General features: G+C 38.7%; 1 long non-coding RNA gene across 1 annotated transcript in view; it reads right to left on the minus strand.

Moving 5' to 3' along the window:
• Positions 1–1,708: 1,708 nt before the first annotated feature.
• LOC137469669 (uncharacterized) overlaps positions 1,709–14,885 on the minus strand; it is a 92,066-nt gene continuing 78,889 nt past the window's right edge. The window contains exons 4-6 of the long non-coding RNA XR_010996635.1: positions 5,706–5,873; positions 1,988–2,186; positions 1,709–1,789 (exon numbers count right to left, since the gene is read on the minus strand). This is a non-coding gene — a long non-coding RNA (uncharacterized lncRNA). The remainder of the gene's footprint in view (positions 1,790–1,987; positions 2,187–5,705; positions 5,874–14,885) is intronic.

The following is a 14,885-nucleotide window of genomic DNA, read 5'->3' on the forward strand; positions in this document are numbered from 1 at the left end:
GATTGAGCCTCTCATACAAGCAAACAGAAACACCTAATTTATGGATCCAAGGAGAATTAAAACGTGAAACAGACTGTGAGCTGCTAAGACTGTCAAAAATTAAGTGCCTATGAGCAAGACCAGGAGGAAAATTTAGGTTCCCAAAAAAATTAAATGTCAAAAACTTGTGCAGTAGTTGAGCAGAATTTGTGAGATTAAGATACAGAAGACACATTTGGAAATTTTGGTCCCTTCATGAATTTGACTCTCATTTTTCAGCACCTTCCTTTTCTTTCTTCAAAAAAGAACAGGAGCACTCTTTTCACAGGAACATTGGGAAAAATGCATGCAATAAAGCCTGTGAGGGGATGAGCCTTACAGGAGAAGCGCAAGCCTTTGAAAGAGAAATTACAATTCATAGGTGGATTTTGCAAAGTAGGTCTTCAGCCAATGGCAAACTTCCAGAAAAAAACATGCTCACTCTGGAGCAATAAGGCCTTGTACTTAGCCCAGGGCTGTGCTGGCTGGCCACAAGCTAGTCTGTGATACCTGAACACCGCTGTCTCATTTGTAATACCTTATGTTTTGTGATGGTTGCTATCACACCATGATGTACAGGACTCAATATGTGAGGACAAAACACATGCAGAACATGCTAGTCCGTCACTCCATCCTCCTCCTGATTTGAGCTGTCAATGTAATGGAGAAAGAAACTCTGCTCTTCTTCCATATCAGCCTTCATCTGCTTCCTCCATCATGGAAATTGTCCAGAGTCCCAGAGAAATTTTCATAGGCATTTGTTGTATGCAAATAGCTGCCAAATAAATCATTGTATATTGCAGCACAACCCCTGAGGGGGTTTGTACCTATGGAACTTGCTACTGTCACTCCACTTCCCCATATACCTTAATCATGTTATTCATTCAGCAAGAAGGATGAATGTTACAGCATGAGACTTTAATCCCTCACTGCTGAGGATCTGATTCTCTGAGAGAGAGCAAAAGAGTGAGCAGGAAATCCAGAGGAAAAAACGTAAGGTGACAGTCAAATACCATTATTTCTCAGCACTGGGTTTAGGCAAGAGTTGTATTATAAAAGCATCTTCCTAAAATACTTCAGGATAAATTTGTTGCGCAAGCACACGTTGATTGTGCATGTGTGCATGCACACATCTGTAAATACAGGGCCGAAACAGGACCATTAAAGCAGAGAATTTGCAAGCTTTTAAAACTTCTGAAAAATACTTCCCTTCTCTCTCCCTCTGTGGGCTAACTCTATGGATTACAAAGTAACTTTACAAGAATGTTTCTTCTGTCCTCCAACCCTTTGAATTTTTTTCCATAAAGACAATAAAAATGAAATAGCAGCAGACATGAGAGGGAGAGAAGCACAGCATTTAGGGGTAATCTAAGAGCCTGTCTCTTTAATAGCCCCAGTACATTTTGAAGGTACTGGTTTATTTGATAGCGCTGCAGTCAGTGCTCTCTGTACGAAGGGCAATGCCTATTCCATCATGCTGCCCTTGACAGTAACCCTGATGAATCCCTTCCACTAAGATTTAAGCTCTCAGGGCTCTGTTAAGACTGCCAGCAAATATGCTAACTACCAGGCCCTAGACAAACCTAGAGGAAACTAGTGGACCACTATGTCACACCCCATAATGCCCCTAAAACAGTTATGGTATAACACTAAATGGCATTGATGTTTTTGCTTGCCTGTATTCAAGAGTGTTTATAAATCAGCAGAAAAGAGATGCAAGTGTAGTTCATTACAAACTTCTCCCTCCAGCTGGCCCCTATTATTCCAAAACCTTGGAAAGTACAAGAATTGGGGAGGGGAAATGTAGATTTTGGAATTTCCAAACAAACTGAAAAAATGAGCTAACACAACATAGTCCAAATTAGGTTTTACAAGAAGCACATCTAACAGATTGTTTTTGTGAACATTTCCTCTAAGCCTCATGAGCAATGACTTAATGAGCAATCTTCATAACATCAGATCCACTTACATAAGGTGAAGATGAGGTCTCTCTTTCTTTTCCAGTACATCTTTCTATCTCATCCCTGCTGGAGGGATGACCTGTGTTGATTTTCTGGATCCATTTTGATGTAAAGCTGTTTGCAAGCCTGCTGACTCTCTTCCTGGCTTCATTCCACGTCCTCTATCCATCAACATGGGAAAGAGTACTGCCTTTTTTAAAGCCCCTACTTCTGAAAAGCAACAGAATGACAAAAGTGATGAGTTATTGAAGTTAGATACAACACATGTGTTAGCCCATTGACCAATTCACCAGTTTTGGTAATTCATTAAATTAATAATATTATAGCAGATAGCCATAAACTGCATTGTTCCTGTTGAGGAGGGGAGTAGGAAAAATCACTTGTATATTCAGACTACTGTAAAAGTTTGATGATTTTTTTTTTCCAAAACCTTACCTATCAATCAGATTTCCCAGCTGCCTGGTGACTGTGGGGGACTCACTACCATATTACCATTATTCAGTGATGTTGTGTTACACTGACACTATTTTCATCCTTCCAGTACTTATCAGTCTCCACCAGACAGACTTGAAACCTTTTTCTGCTCTGTAAGCCCCACATGACTGCTAGTTTTCCAGGTGAGAGAAACCTGGAGTGTGAGAACAGAAGTATAAAATCCCATTTCTGCTACTGCCACCCAGCTCTGAGTGGCCGCAGTGCGCATCATAGTGACAACCGTGGCATTCCTGAGTCACCATGGACTTGCTGCACACATTTTCTAGTCAAAATACAAAAGATTGTGATGAGGACTGGTGATACAAAGCCCTCCACACTTCCTTCTTGCCACCCCTGCTAAGCTAGGGAAGAATAGTAGTTTTTGGACAATCTCAGTTTACGCACATGTTCATTACTATTGAACATTCTATGTCAACAAATGAAAGCACAATGGTTAATACTACAGATTAATTGTTGCATCTTGCTCTATAATTAAGCAATAACGTGTGACAAGATTTTCAGGGACAGGAATGAAAAAGAATATGATAAGACAGTATTTGGCATGAAAATTTTGCTGACTTTGTAAAATCACAGCTCAACCTTGAGCTGCTACCCAAAAATGCCATATCATCTCAATTTGCATTTAACACAGGGGAATACAGTACAGGACTATAGAGTTTGCAATACTTGCAAGACATAATAGAGACCAAGAGCCTAGCTGAGGAATGTGCTTTATATTTTAGGGTTTTTTAATAACTTCTTTAATTTTTACTAAATCAAATTATTTGGGAAATGTCAGCATTTCATATTTTCATATGATCCACAAGGAAGGTAATTCTACACCAAGTATTTACTACACAGTACTCCACAACATGCTACAGTCTAGATAATTATGCTTCATGGACTCTCTATGCATGGACCATGTCATGCTAAACTTCAGAGCTCCACTGAATGGCCCTACAGCCACTGTTTTATGTCTGGTCAAGAAGAGCAACCATATCTTTGATCCACCAGATCCGAATGATTATCCTTGATCCAAAAGGGTTCTACTTCTGTTCCAGTGCTTGTCCAAAGCAGAACATCATGACAAAACCCCATGATTGCTCAACTCATCCCCAACACTAGAAAATCTTGCATCAAGACTGAGCAAGCTTTATTTGTACAAGAGGGAAAGGTAGTGGCCTCATGTTCTGATTGTCTTCATGAAACCACAGTTGTATGGGCAATTGAAAAATAATTGTTAATTTTAAGTACACAGGTGATTAAATCAATGAAAAGATGGCTAGGTTATGAAAACATACCCAAATCTTTCCAAAAGTGAGGGCCTGTGCAACATGAACATAGTGAACAATTCACTGCTGAATGGTTTGATCAGGTTGCCAGCACTTGTTTCAAGAAATGATGTAAAAAATAGTTTTCTCATTATTTCTCATTTAGACAGATTGTTATCCTGGGAAAAACTTATTTAAGAGTACCAGCATGTACTGTTGTAAATTAATGACAGTTACTTTCTCAAAGACAAAGATATTTTACAGGAAAATGATTTCTTATATTATTCACCTCTTTTCTGAGGTTACATTGTTTGGATTCAGCCTTAAGTTTAGGACTGAAATCCTGACACAAACATATATCCACTCTTAACCCATAATGTCACCCTGGATAAAAATGCGATTAGTATTTTCTCTTAATTATATTTCTGCTAGTACAGCCTGCATTTTCAAAGATGCTCAGGACTTTGTTTTATGCAGTGTGCAGATTTTCATGAGGGCAACATACATACTGTTAAATTACAGAGATATTTAGCATAGCACAAAATAGTTATGCACTTTTTTTCTCTTTTTTTTTTTTTTTCTTCTCCTCTTTTCTGTATAGTCAAAGTTCACTGGCCAACATCAGCATAGCTGTTAAGCTATGCTGTCAAAAAAAATAAAATCCAAGTAATAATGGGCAGAGACTTTGTAAAGAAATTCACCCAAGACAATTCTTATTATTTTTTAATCTGGAGAGACATGTTTTACAGAACAAATAGGAAGGCACAAGCACTACCCAAGTGACCTTGCAATCCAGCTTTTGCAAAGCTGCAAAGGTGAGATGTCATGTCACAGACCAGGCTTTTATTCTTGGCCCTGCCAGCAGCCTGCTAGCAATTCTAGGCACTCACCTTAGCTTTCAGCCCCTCAGGTCTCTCATCTGTTGGGGAGGGATAAGACTACAGAACACACTTAGCTCTATGGCTGAAAACAGGAGTGCAGTGCAGTGGCTGATCTTTTCAGGAGTGTTATTCCTTCTCAGGGCTTGAGTGAATTTGGGCAGGGCATGGAGGCAAGTGGGAACACTACAAACCAAACCATGGAGGATTTCTCCTCATTAAAGCCATCAAGATGTTGCACAGTCTGGCCTAGGGGGTCTCTTCCAGTGTGAGGGATATTTCTGGGACCTGGGCTTCCCCCTCACTTCAAAGTGTTCCTGCATAGCGGCTGGCTTTGGAAAATGTCCCTCCACGAGTCTATACACACAGCCAGCCACAAGATGCTGTGTACCACGGAATCATAGAATCATGGAATGACCTGGGTTCGAAGGACATTTAAGACCATCTAGTTCCAAGCCCTCTGCCATGGTGGGCAGGGATACCTTTCACTAGACTAGGTTGGTCAGAGACCCATGCAACATGACCATGAGCACTTCCAGGGATGGGGCACCCACAGATTCTCTGAGCAACCTGTTCCAATGCCTCATCACCCACAAAATAAAGAATTTATTCCTAATACCTAATCTAAACCTACCTTTTTTTTTTCAGTTTGAATTAATTCCCCTTGTCCTACATGCTTTTTGCAAATAGACTCTCTCCATCTTTCTTGTGGACTTCCTTCAGTCACTGGAAGGCCACAATTAGGTTACCCCAAAGCCTTCTCTCTTCCAGGCTGAATATAAATATACATGAATATATTCATATATGCTGTATAATCAGCAACCATTTTTACAGACCTCCTTCTGCAAAAGAAAGGGTCACAATTAGGCACGAAGAATGAAATATAGCAGATTCAGCCATGTCACAACGCAGACATGTGTGAGCACATGCACACCACATACCCACACTCACTGAGAGTCAGGCTCTTACCTTTATTGCTGTGGTACAAAAGTAAACCAAAGGAATTTTTATAAATATGTTTCTACCTTCTACATTCTTATTGCATAAGATCATCAGGTGACATTCTTACGCTCTAATTTCATGACATTGCAATAGCTGTAGACCCACCTGAAGGGTTGCCCCCAGAGTCACCAGCTTAGAGGAATGTTTGGACAGTGTGAAGCCATGACAAGAAATTTTATGTCACTAACCAGTGGCTACCAGTGGCTATATCCCTTTGCATGGGGCTTGTCTTGGCGTCAGCGGCCAATGTGAGTTTCAGCATCCTAGAGCTGATAGTATCAGATTGTTAATGAAAAGTTTTCAAATTCTGTCAACTAATATGATCAAGAAAATAAGTTTTTCTCCTGTGTCACATAAAACCAGACATTTATACCCATAAATAGAACTTTCTAACCGTACAAGTCTATATTTTTCAGTGGTAATGTTATTGCCTCAACAGCATCAAGTGTCAAGGAGTGGCATGGATAAGTCATGCAGTATCTGCAAGATAGTGGTTTAGGTTCATATGAATTACCCCTTCAAGGAGCTGAAATCCCTAGAGACTTGTGGGCAAGGGAGCCCCATTCCAGGCTGAGATAACCCTTTGTGAGGGTTGGCGGTCCATGCATTCCCAGACACACCTCAGCTCTGGCACTACATCATCACCCCATCACAGCTCTTTAAGATTCAAGTGATGTGAAAAAGGGAAGTAGCACAGCAAATATATTTGGCCATTAGATGTTAAAACTGGTCAGCAGGAAGCCTGATAATTGCATTTTTACCAAATGGGAAGTAATATTTCATTATTATTCAAAAAGATACATTTACCAAGCTAAGATTAGGTGCCTTTTTTATTTTCAGCTTTCCTTGATGCAAAATGGAGGAAAGGAGCAAAGAAATTACTGAATAAAGGCTCTCAGATGTTGTACCTTGTTAGCATATAAATTTTTATTTGAGTTTTTCATTAGTTTGGGACAGTCCCAACAGACATTTGAACTCCTGTAGCCTTATTCTTGGTTTTCATTATTTTTAATGTAAGGAAAAAATATAAATAAGAACCCTTGATATATCTATTTTATGTCCTTCATCTCTTTATATATATTCCTCATGCTCCCTTCTAATTGTCCTCTCATGCTGTAACCTTTTCATTTTCCCTAGATAAAGTGTTCAGGCATTGCCTTTTATAACTTCTATCCATTGCCCATCCTATTTATGCTCTGTATTTCCAATTAAAATTATATCATGACAATCCAATACTTTCAGTGTTCTCTAGTCCTTGATTTTAACACTTTTTTTTGCTTTTTCATTACTGCTGTTCCCTAATTTGTCCACTGGCCAACTCTTTTCTGCAGCGACTTCAGTTCAGTTAGAAGGCACTGATCAAATTATTCTTTCTTTTATGTATTACCATGTATTTGTCAGCACCGAATTTCATCTGACATTGTGTTCCCCAGCCACCTAGCTTTAAGTCCCATCAGAGTTCCTCACAGTCTCATTTCATCAGGACTAACCTAAATAATTTTGCAGATTTTGCGATCTCAAGGTTTTCCTCCCCTAGCCCCCACAGATTATAAATGGGTCTGTTAAATGCTTGGGATCACACACAGCAGCATCATAATACCATGCTGAAAATGAACTATTTATTCCAACTCTTTTTTTTCCCCTGAAAACCAGCCATAACTGGTGTCAGAATTTTACCCCTCTCACCTCTCCTAGAATGGCAGGATTTTGTTGACTTAATTTTCTTAGCAACTTTTTTAAAAAATAAAAACTGTACCTGCTAGTTCTCAGAAACTGACAACAAGTAACATGTAGTCCTTACCAGCCTCTCAGGTGCTGAATATATTAATTTGGATGGATACCACATCTTTTGACACCTCTGCTTCCTTAGTCAGGGAAAGTATCCTTGAATGCTTGCCCTGTTTAGACTCTTCCCTAGGCATCGGCTATTGGCCACTTCTGAGACAGAAGATGGAATAAATGGGCCTATGGTCTTGCTTGGTACAGCCATTCCTATGCAGTAATCCCATCTTCATTATCTGAAATATTAGGTTTCAGGTTGGGTTTTCCCCAGACTCCCTGTGATGACGGATGATTTAAAGAAAACATTAAGACAAAAATGCTCAAAAGTGACTGATTTCAGATGGCATAAGATGACAGCTTTGTATCACGTCTGAATGTAAATAACTTCCTGCTTACTCTCACCTTCAGATCTTTAATGGAGACAGTAAAATAAGACAAATCTTATATTAGTACACCCTCAAGCCCATCAATCATTTCCCTTCCTCTACAGAATACAATTACCTTTGTATATGATTTTTTCTACAGTCGTGAATCCACATGACAGTGGACTCAACCACCTTTCAATGAATTAAGAGAAAAATATTTTTGAGATGCATCTAATGTTTCCCATGCTGTTATCTATATGCTCTAAATTTACAATTTTTTCTTTCTTTTTTTTAAGGAAGAAAAATAGCAGACAAGCACATATATAAAGCAAATAGTTTATAATCCCATGACTGAGGTCAGAGCTTCACAGAGTCTGTATTTCTTCCTTTTCTTGTGATATTTGTGTGTTTATGGTATTGGAAGGACAAGTCCAAAAAGACATTCAGTCATCCTTCTGGTTTTAAAGATTATTATAACACTCGTCATTATTTAACACTATATTTGAGTGACTCAGTTCTAGACTGCCTCATTGACATTAGTTCAAAGTCCACTAGCACTAACATCAGGCTTCACATTGATAAGTACTTTAAATTAGAAGCTGATGGGTCTGGATGAAGGCAAGTTAACAGCATTAACTTTGGGTTGCTCTTTGTACCATGACAGATGCGTATGCTTTTGACAGTATGAAGATAAATCAGCACTGAATATTTGGGTAATATTCCTCCTCTGGGCCTGTTGCTTGCTGCCAATTTTTCAGAAATATGTGACTTTTAGTGCATTGGTGATTTGGCTTTGTACTTTTGGTGCGAGGTCTGACATCTGGACCACCCAGGTGGAAGTCCACTGCATTTCAGAAAATAGTTGACTCTACATGGGAATGTCCCCTTACAAAAATGATGTTTGGGGGCTAATTCATGAACTCTACATATGCTGCGAACATCTGCTTATGCTCCAAGGTCAAAAGACCTCTGAAATAACACAATTAGGAAAAAAAAAACCAACTATATTTTTGTTTTCAAGAGCCCCAACCCTAGACCCCCAAATCTGAGTGTTACAGAAAAAAAAAAAATTACAAGGCAGGTTGAGGCAACTGCTTTGGGATTCTTTATCATTGACTGCCATTTAGCCTGGAGACGCAATGTTCCGCCCACAAATCACATGTTCAGTAACCAACCCATTCAGCCACAGCCAGCCAGTAATTGTTTGCTGCACAAACTCTGTAACACTTCATTAGTTCTGCCACACATCTACTTCCACTGAAGGTACCTTTCCAAAACAAAAAAGCACAGAGCTACATTACAACTTCCATCTATTTTTAGTGCAACTTTAAAAAAGAAAAAAAGTACAAGAAATGCAATTGAGATAAAAGGCTGCTCACACTGTAGTTTACAATTTAAAGCAAAAATATGACCTGTGTTTTTGGTTTGGCTTTATTTTTTTTTTTCTGTCAATCTCACAATTCTCCAATGAGACTGTGAGAAATGTGCAAAGTTATGTGATCATTTCTGACAGTTCTTGGCAGCTGGGCAGGCAAGCATTGGAAAGGATCTCTCTCTCCCGATCCAAGATTAAATTTGGACTGAAACACAGGGCTCATTTAGGCAGCAATTAAAGGACCTTATAGACTGAGGGAGAATGAAATGATAAATGCAAAGAGGCTTATTTAATGGGGATATTAAGTAAACTGCTGGTAAAAATGCCCATTTATCATCCACTGATTCCTAATTGGTTTCCTGTTCCTGCCTGCATGTGGCATTTTCAGAAGGAATTACCTTCCTTTAGTGCGACTGTTGCAAATGCAATAAATCAAGGCCATAGATTTCTAGCTAATTTAGGTGGAGACTAAATTGGAGCCAAAGCATGCAAGAGTGCTTGCAATTAATGTTCATTACAACTTTTAGCTTCAAAAACAGGAAGGATCATTTTAATGCACCATTCCCAAGCAAGGACACTGCTTCAAGACTTGGCTACCCTTGTATGCTCAACAAAAATCACTTGCCTTTATAAGCCACTGGCCTTCCTGAAACCTTCCCAGGAATCCAGTTTGAGGTCTAGCAACCCTTTAAGCACCTGTACTTCCAGACAATTCCCTTTTTTTCTTTTACACTTATTTGCCTCATCTGTTATGAAGGCCAACTTACACAAAAATAGCTTACATTCACCATATCATTATTGATCTCAGCCACCCGATTCCAGCAACATAAACTTTATGTCCATCAGGTGGTGGGAGAAGGTATAATTTTATAGATGAAAAATTAATGAAGTAAACTTTAATTTCCCAAGTGCAGCTTTGGTAGATGGTCTAAAGTCTTTCAGTATATTCATTTTCCAAGGGTTCAGCTTTGCTGAAGAGAGGAAAAAAGACTTCTTACTGTAGGAATATCTTTATTTTGCCATTCTCACAAGGTGCTTTAGAGATGGAGTCTCATTTTACGGCATTTTACTGTTTGATACAGCAAGCTGCTTTTGAAAACACATGCAGCAATTCAGAGTTCCTGCAGCTTTTGGCATTTGCTCCACTTGAGTGTAGACCTGATATGCAGCACTGTGAGTATAAACAAAACTTGGGTAGCTGTTGTGAGTTTCCAAACACAACAAAATGAACAAAAGGTATTCCACTTCCTGAGTCCAGTGAAGGTCATGGAACTCATTTATATTCAGTGGTTAAGAAGATTGGTTTGCTGGGTCTGAATCCCCCCAAAAGTTTTTATGTATAAGTTTCTCTTTGTTTCTCTTACACACTAAAAAAAAAATTGCTTGCTTGTCTTTTGCTTTCAAAAAATACAAGTGGCACTATCTAAATACCTCATAGCAATCAAGAGAAAAACGTTTAGAAATACACTCTATCCTTGGTGTCGCAAAACAGACAATAATCTATCTTTTTTTTAGACCTGAATCCAGCCACAGACAGATTTTTTGTTCTCTTCTGCTTGGTCATTTACCATTTAATTCCTTGTTCTCAGTTTGGATCACCAGTCACAGAATTAACATTCAGAATTTACAGCTTTCAGTGTTGGCATGTTTGTTGCAAATGATCTGTTTTGAGTGGAATAGGTTGAAACCCAAGTGGGTGATAAAGAAATCCATTAACTTACTGACACACAAATCTTCCATCTTCCTCTGTAATGTACCCATGAATGGTTAAAGGCAGTACCCTGGGGAAGATGAGGGTTACACTTATTCTCCTCCCCCAGCCATATGTAGATAAATATTCATTGGGAAAAAAAACTGACATGGAAATACAAATGTTGGTATTAATACCCATTCTGAGAGTCCGTACTGTGAAGGAAATGGGCTGGCAATCTGAAGATCCAATTTCCTTTTTCCAGGCTCTGCTACCAACTTACTATTTCATCATATGTAGAACATTTAATTTTTCCATGCCTCATCTTCTCCCTCACAATAGCATGTCTGAATTCCACAGATGGGAATCACTATATACAAGCACTAACTACTTTCACTTTTTAATTTTAAGCAGCTTTAGGATATTTACCCCTGAATGCCAGGAGCACAGAGAAACACTAAGGCAGGCCTGGGAATGCTCTGCCGTGATGGAAAGCAAGGCATAAATGTTGCTTAAGTGAAACAACCTGTCTAGCTCTTGCCCCAGTCACACTTCTGTGTCAATGCTTGCTGCACACACAACTGAAATGAGTTAGTGTTAAAGGAAAGTGTGGATTATACAGAGAGGGAGAGCACTTAAATTTGCCATTCTGTCTAAGGATTCCCATTGGTTTGATATTTGATTAAGCCAACTGAGGTTCTAGATTAAGGAAGATCACATTTAATTTACACAATACTTCAAACAGTAGAAAATTACACTTTTAAAGTACTTATTCCCTTTTTCCCCCTCCTTTTACATTACTCTAATACCTTAATAAATCAGGCCTAGACGACCTCTGAATTTAAAAGTCAGAAGTAGAATTTTACCAGCAGAGCATATAAAGCTGTTGGGGCCTGGTGCACTGAGCCATTACACTTCAAAAGGCAGAGAGTGCAGATCTTCAACTACAGTCCTTTCAATTCCAAATAACTGACCAGAGCTTGATCTGACATTAATGGGTTTTATACTGCTTTAATGCCGTTGACTGCAGTGGAGCTACTGATATATTTTCACCACAGAAAGTAACATCAGAATCAGGCCTCAAACCTCATGGTTGTTAGGCTCTCTTACCCAAACAGCTCAATAATTTGCTTTAAATCCTTCTAAATTTACCATTCTTAAGGCCTCACAGTCTTCAGAAAGGAAGATATTTGGGTTTTCTTTAAACCAGATGCAGCTTGTCTGCCAAGCATTTAGTCCAATTAAGTCCCAATTTTATATTATTTTTCAGCCACATGTTACAATAAACAACAGAGAAGAAAAGCACATATGGTTTCTGATATAGGAATAATGAAACTCAAAGAAAGAAAGAATTGAATTTCCTGTGGTTACTTTTAAAAATACAAAATGTGTAATATTTTAATAGACTAAAATCAGTACACACAGAATATTACTTGGTCCCAGCTGAATACAAGGTTGTACATTAATAGAAAAGTCCTGCCGATGTAAATGTAGAGGCAGAACACTGCACTAAATAACTGGGAATTTATTACTCAACCAAAACCATATACAGAATTGGTACACATCAAATCCATCGGCAAAAGGGGAGAGCACGTTTATGTTAAAAGCAGCTGCCCGTAGCCAGTGGTGGTAGAGTGAGCAGATTCACACCTACAAATGAAGAGTAATTCCAGTGTTTCCACAGGGGCTGCAAGACTGCAAAACAGTTGCAGAGAAAACTTAATCAGCCCAAGGTGTAATTAACTCCATCAAGTTCTCATGAACTCATCAGCAAAACACACATAATACAGCAGTCAAACAAATACAGTCAAGTGTGTTTCATTTCTTTCAAATAATGTGCCTGTCCCATAAACAATTTCCATAAACAATGTGCCCTGATACTTAAATGTACAGATTTGACAAGGGAAGATTAACACAGATTAAGTGCACTACAGGCCCTCCAACATGAAGACCCAGTAATGCATGTGCTACTGGTGTTTCCTGTACGTAGGCTCCACAGAATCAATGACCATCCAGGGTGAGGCAAGTTTAGCTCAAAACAAAGCCGTTCATGCTTTTGACATCATTGGTTCAATCCATAATGTGTCACTTCCCACACCAGTAATCCTACATGTACCATGGAAAGACTAATTTCAGGGGACAATAGCTAATACCCACAGGGCACAACCCTCAAACCTGGATGTCTTACAGCAAGCCATGAAGACTGGAAGATGCTTAGGCGCAAATTATTTATTCCCTGTGGGGTTCAAAGGGAAAGAGTCACAGAACTCAAACCTTCTCTTCTCCTTCTATTTCTTCATCATTTGCCATGATTTAGGAAAAGAAAAGAAGCAAAATAACATGGTTACCTGTACAGCCCATCTCAAAACAATCCTGTGTGAGGAATGTACTGTTATTGACCTTCCCCTTGGTATATATTAATCCACAACATTCTTCACATCTGTAGGGTGTCAGACGCAGAAGAGAAACAACTGGTGTATGTAGAAAGCAGAAAGTGCTTGTAGAAAGTAAAACTACAATCTGAGTCTCCTGAACAATAGTAAAATGCAGCAATCCACAAGGGAAAATTGACCACTACAACATTAACTGTGAGGATTTACAGCTGAGAATTAATTTCATCTCTATTCTTATTTCAGGTAAAATAGTCTAAGTTATACACTAATTTATATGGAATCACAAAGGAAATCCTATTTCATTAAGTGGATTAAGCATTAATGTATTACCCTTACCATTTTTATCTTCATTTCATGAAGTGCCTAATAGAAGGTCAAATTAAGAGACCAAATTAACATTTAAAAAAGTCATAGTGATGTTATACCACAGTGATTCTAACCACACTCTTCTTTATCATGATGGTATCAAGACTATTTTAGCCTTGGTACTCGAAATTAATAACTGTTATTTCCACAGGGAACCATTTTTCCTGAATGTAAATCATTCAGCAAAGTCAGGCAGAAGAAACAAAAGCATTACTCATTTCAAACAAAGTTGTAAGCAGAAGAGGAAGAAAGAAAGCTGAAAGTGCTAAATCAGTTCCTCATTCTCCCTGTGTGAGCTGCACAAAGGAAGCCCTCAGCAATCTCATCTCATGTTTGTGACTGAAACCAATGGTGTCAGCTCTAACCCAGTACATCATATCAGCTATTTTGAAGGCCTTTCTTCAATTACTGATTATTCAAAACAAAATAATGTGACCATTGCCCACATAAAAACACATGCTTGTGCAAAGCCTTGTATACAGCTACTCACCAGAGCAGGTCCCCAAATCAAATTCCAGCCACAGTATTTTGGTTGCTCTGTTTGTTTGTGGTTTTTTACATCACAGGCATTCTCCTGTTAACACAATTTCCTAGCCTTTGCTGTTGGTAATTCATATTATCCTTAACTAACATTAAAAGTTTATCACTCCAATGTTACTAGATCAGTTTTCTAAGGAATTTCTATTTTATTTGTGTAATGTTGTTTATATGTCAAATATGTGTCAAGTCTGAGGGCACTGAGAGTTTAATAGCTTGGAGTGACTAGTGAAATCACATCTGGAAATAAGCATTGTTGAAATCTGAGTAATAAACTCATCTTACCATAATAACAAACAGGAAAGATTTCTGTATAGAAATACGTAAGTTTGAATGAATATTTTTTCTATTCTAATCTTCAGAAATACCAGTACCAGGTTGTAGCTGGACCATTCAATTTAATTAGTGCATCTGCTTTTTTGCCCCTTTGCTCATTATGACCTTTTATTTGGAATGTTTTTATACACCAGTGAAGATAGATTTCCCACATCACGTGGGTGGGAAATGAGTAAGAAGAGTACCAAATGCAAATTGAACCTGTCCTCTGTGAAGGACTTGGATGTGCTGTCCCTCTGCCCTCTTTTTCCACCAGGAGGCAACCCATTACCTCCAGGTCTTTTCCTAAGAGCTGCTCTTTCTGTGCAAAACATTTTACAAACATCTTATTCCATCAGTGGCTGGCTTCCCCACCATTCTCCTACTCCCACATCCAAGCACAGTTTTTCTGTTGGCTGGTATTACTTCTCTTTTTTGAGGGTTAGACTTCCTTTTTG

This window comes from Anomalospiza imberbis, chromosome 2 (assembly GCF_031753505.1).
Source record: "Anomalospiza imberbis isolate Cuckoo-Finch-1a 21T00152 chromosome 2, ASM3175350v1, whole genome shotgun sequence".
NCBI lineage: Eukaryota > Metazoa > Chordata > Aves > Passeriformes > Viduidae > Anomalospiza > Anomalospiza imberbis.